The 5,124-nt window shown below is 38.1% G+C and overlaps 1 pseudogene; it reads right to left on the reverse strand.

The window, feature by feature from the left end:
• Positions 1–3,381: 3,381 nt before the first annotated feature.
• On the reverse strand, positions 3,382–4,095 carry LOC123389660 (annotated as a pseudogene).
• Positions 4,096–5,124: the final 1,029 nt, after the last annotated feature.

Below are 5,124 nucleotides of genomic sequence, written 5' to 3' on the forward strand. Positions count from 1 at the left end.
TGGTTTATTTGGGATTTAAAAACAATTCTTCCTCCATGTTTTATTTTATTTTATTATGTTATATTAGTCACCATACAGTACATTATTAGTTTTTGATGTAGTGTTCCATGATTCATTGTTTGCATATAACATCCAGTGCTCCATGCAATACACCTCTTCCTTAATACCCATCACTGGGCGAACTCATCCCCACCACCCCCACCTCCCTTATGAAACCCTCAGTTTCTTTCCCGGAATCCATAGTCTCTCATGGTTCATCTCCCTCTCTGATTCCCACCTCCTTCATTTTTCCTTTCCTTCTAATGTCCTCCATGCTACTCCTTATGTTCCATATATAAGTGAAACCATATGATAATTGTCTCTCTGCTTGACTTATTTCACTTAGCATAATCTCCTCCAGTTCTACCCATGTCAATGCAAATGGTGGGTACTAATACTTTCTGGTGGCTGAGTAATATTCCATTGTTTATGTGGACCACATCTTCTTTATTCATTCATCTGTGGATGGGCATCTCAGCTCCTTCCACAGTTTGGCTATTGGGTACATTGTTGCTATAAACATTGGGGTGCATTCTCCCCTTCCTTTCAGTATATCTGTATCTTTGGGGTAAATACCCAGTAGTGTAATTGTTGGATCATAGGGTAGCTCCATTTTTAAATTTTTGAGGAAACTCCACACTGTTTTCCAAAGTGGCTCTACCAGCTTGCATTCCCACCAACAATGTAAGAGGGTTTCCCCCTCTCCACATCCTCTCCAACATCTGTTGTTTCTTGCCTTGCCAATTTTTGCCATTCTAACTGGGTGTAAGGTGGTATCTCAATATGGTTTTGATTTGAATTTTCTGGATGGTAATGATCTTGAACATTTATTCATGTGTCTGTTATCCATTCATATATGTCTTCTTTGGAAAAGTGTCTGTTCATGTCTTCTGCCCATTTTTTGACTTGATTTTTGGGGGGGGTGTTGAGTTTGAGAAGTTCTTTATAGATCTTGGATACCAGCCCTTTATCTGTAGTGTCATTTGCAAATATCTTCTCCCATTCTGTGGGTTGCCTCTTTGTTTTATTGACTGTTTCCTTTGCTGTGCAGAACATTTTTATCTTGATGAAGTCCCAAAAGTGGAAAAAGAAAAACAAAGCTGGGGGCATCACACTGCCTAATTTCAAGCTATATATTAAAAAGCTGTGCCATGGTACTGGCACAAAAACAGACACATAGATCAATGGAACAGAATAGGTTTCTAAGCATGCATTCATTTCTTCTAGATTACTTATTGGCATATAACTGTTGATAAAAATTTCTGATGATTGTGTCTATTTCCTTGGTGTTATGATATCTCCCCTTTCATTCATAATTTTATTAATTTGGGTCCTTTCTCTTTTCTTTTGGATAATCTGGCCAGTGTCTCATAGATCTTATTAATTCTTTCAAAAAATCAGCTTCCAGTTTTGTTGTGTTCTACTGTATTTTTGGTTTCTAATTCTCTGCTCTAATCTTAATTATTTTCTTCCTCATGCATGGCTTAGGGTTAATTTGTTGTTGATTCTCTACTTCTTTAAGGTGTAAAGGTAGTTGGAATTTTTCTATTTTTTTTGAGTGAGGCTTGTATGGCTATGTACTTGCCCTTCAGGACCACCTTTGCTGTATCCCATAGGTTTTGGACTGAAGTGTTTTTGTTCACTTGAATTGTTTAAGTTCTTTGATTTTCTGGTTGATCCAAACATTCTTGTGCAGGATGGTCTTTAGCTGCCAAGTGTTTGAATTTCTTCCAAACTTTTTCTTGTGATTGACCTCCAGTTTCCAAAGCACTGTGGTCTGAGAATATGCATGGAATAATTTCAGTCTTTTGGTATCAGTTGAGACTTGATTTGTGACCCAGTATGTGGTCTATTCTTGAGAAAGTTCCATGTGTGCTCAAGAAGAATGAGTAGTCTGTTGTTTTAGGGTAGAATATTCTCTGTGTATACACACACACATACACACACACACACACATATGAGACACACTGGACCAGATATATATATCTGGTATATATATATATATATATATATATATATATATATATATATATTTGTTGATTTTCTGCTTAGATAACCTGTCTGTTGCTGAGAGTGAGAGGGTTGAGGTCTCCTACAATTAACATATTATTATGAATATGTCTCTTTATTTTGGTTAACAGTTGGTTTATGTAGTTGGCTGCTTCCATGTTGGGGGCATAGATATTTACAATTGTAAATTATAGATCCTCTTCTTGGATAGACCCTTTAAGAATGGTATAGTGTACATTGACTTTGTATCCTGCCACATTACTGAATTGGGGGTAGTTTGGGGGTGGAGTCTTTTGGTCTTTTGGGTTTTCCATAGAAAGTATCATTTTATCTGCAAAGAGAGAGTTTGACTTCTTCATTGCCAATTTGAATACCTTTTATTTCTCTTTGATTGCTGTTGCTAGGACTTCTAATACCATGTTGAACAAGAGTGGTGAGAGTGGGCATCCTTGTTGTGTTCCTGATCTTAAAGGGAAGGCTGTCAACTTTTTTCCATTGAGGATGATATTTGCTGTGGGTTTTTCATAGATAGATTTGATGAAGTTGAGGAATGTTCCCTCTATCCCTATACTGTGAAGCGTTTTAATCAGGAACAGATGCTAGATTTTGTCAAAAGCCTTTTCTGCATCAATTGAGACGACCATGTGGTTCTTCTCTCTTCTCTTATTGATTTGTTCTATTGCATTGATTGATTTGCAAATGTCAGATCACACTTGCAACCCAGGAGTAAATCCCACCTAGTCATGATGGATAATCTTTTTAATGGACTGTTGGATTCTATTAGCTAGGATCTTGTTGAGAATCTTAGCATCCATATTCATCAGGGATATTGGTCTGAAATTGGGTGAGCCTGGTGGTGGGTATTATGGAGGGCACGTATTGCATGGAACACTGGGTGTGGTACATAAACAATTAATTCTGGTACACTGAAAAGAAATTTAAAAAATTAAAAAAACATATATATTTAAAATAATGGTATAATGTCCTTCTGTATCTCTAAGTACAGTCTTTAGCTTAAAATCTAATTTGTCTGATAAGATAATTGCTACTGCAGCTTTCTTTTGCAGTCTGTTGGCATGAAAATTGCCATCCTTTCACTTTTAGTCTGGATGTATCTTTAGGTTCAAAATGAATCTCCTCTAGACAGCATATGGATGGGTCCTGCCTTTTTATACAATCTGCAATCCTGTGCTGTTTTATGGGAGCACTCAGGCTGTTGATAGTGATTATTGAAAGATATGATTTAATTGTCATCAACAATTAATACAATTAATTAATTAATTAATACAATTAATACAAGCCATCAGCTTCAGACGTAGGACCATTGCCTCCCTAGTGGCAGCAGATCTCATAAAATCTGTCATTGTAATTGGTCCTGATGGCTTCCACCAGCTTAGCCAGAGCTCCTTTGTCTTCTGAGTTAACCCGTGTGAAGGTAACAGTGGTGCAGTTCTTCCCATTGACAGAAGCCCTGGTTTGACCTTCCCCTTGATAATGCAGTAGGGAAGTCCCATCTTATGACACAGTGCAGGCAGGAAGACAAGCAGCTTAATGGGATTCACATAATGTGCAATCACTACCAGTTGAGCCTTCTTGTTTTCCACCAAGGTGGTGAGAGTAGTAACCCTTTAAGGCTTTAAGGACAGGTGGCCTCTTAGTGGGGACAACTTCTTTGCTGGTAGCTTTCTACTCAGCGAGGGCCAACAATCTCTGCTTCTTCTCTTGCTTTGCCTTTGGTATCTGTGGGTCTGCTTAGGCAGCTGAGTAGCTGTTTGGCAGGCCAAGGCCTGAATGAACTGGTTAATCCTGGGAGGCACTTTTGGACGTTTATAGAGAATAGCCCTTTGCCGCTGCAGCCGGATGTATGGGGGCATTTGACAAAGTGGGTGAGGTCCCTTTTGGGCTGCATGTCCTGTCTGATGCCAAAATTCTTGAGTCTTTTCTCAAACAGGACACTGACTACCTCCTTGGCCCCTGCTTCTTCACAACATCAGGAATTGGGGCTCCCTTCCTCCCCTTCTCCTTCTTTCCTTTTGGCATCTTGGATGGCTGGAGAAGAGAGAAAACACCCCTGCTGCTATTACTGGTTGATGATGGACTGGAGGGAGTGGTTTTTGCCATGAAGAAGATGAGAGAGTCAGAAGATAAGGGAATAGTCTCTGATTGACTGGTATTTGTCTATTATCTCCCTGTATTTTCTGCAAGTGTATAATCTCAATGAAAGAGGGAGGGCCTGGGAGTCATTTTCTGCCTGTGTCTAGAAAGCACCTATCTCAGAGCAAATGATCAACAAATATATTTTGAATGAACTGTTGAATAAATGTGTTCACTGAGGTTTAATAAGTCTGAGAGAGATTTTTATGTGCAAGAAAATTATTTATAATATTGGTGTCTCAATTATTACTCACTTAAACTGAGTTATGAAATTTAAGTCCCAATTTTTCCTCAAGCTTTTAAATTAAACTTGGAAATCTTGCTAGTACATGTATTAATTTAGTAATGTTCCTTTAAAATAAGAACTATCACTGTTACTTGTTCTTTGATTCATGTGCAGTTAACTCATAAATTTAAGCTTAAATTGCCTTTAAACATTTAACAGTACTCAAAACTTGATTAATTATATTTACTTAGATATTTCAAACCATATTACAAATTTTATGTGTCTGCTTCTCTTAAACATTTCTAATGCTAACTAAGTAGGCTTAAAAATTTGACAAACAAAGCATTTCTAAGCATTTAAACAACACTTGCAAATCTCATTGTTAACAAACTCTAAGAGGTTATTGCAGTAATGGTTCATATCCTGATTTTTCATACCTTCTTGAGTAATCCTCTCTCACTCTTACTCTGAGCATGATCATTGGAATTGCTTTGACCAATGGGACAATAGCATAAGCAACACACTGTGGTTTGCTCTCTCTTGCTGTGTTTGGAATCTTAGACTCCCACGTAAGGAAGTCCGGGCTAATCTAGTGGAGGATGAGAGACCATATGGAGTAACCTTTCAACCACCTGACCTTGACCATTCAGCCTGACCATTAGCATAGCTGGAACCAGACCAGACCAGAAGAGCTG

The sequence above is a fragment of the Mustela putorius genome, unplaced genomic scaffold (assembly GCF_011764305.1).
Source record: "Mustela putorius furo isolate JIRA1106 unplaced genomic scaffold, ASM1176430v1.1 tig00003988_pilon_pilon_pilon, whole genome shotgun sequence".
In the NCBI taxonomy this organism is placed as follows: domain Eukaryota; kingdom Metazoa; phylum Chordata; class Mammalia; order Carnivora; family Mustelidae; genus Mustela; species Mustela putorius.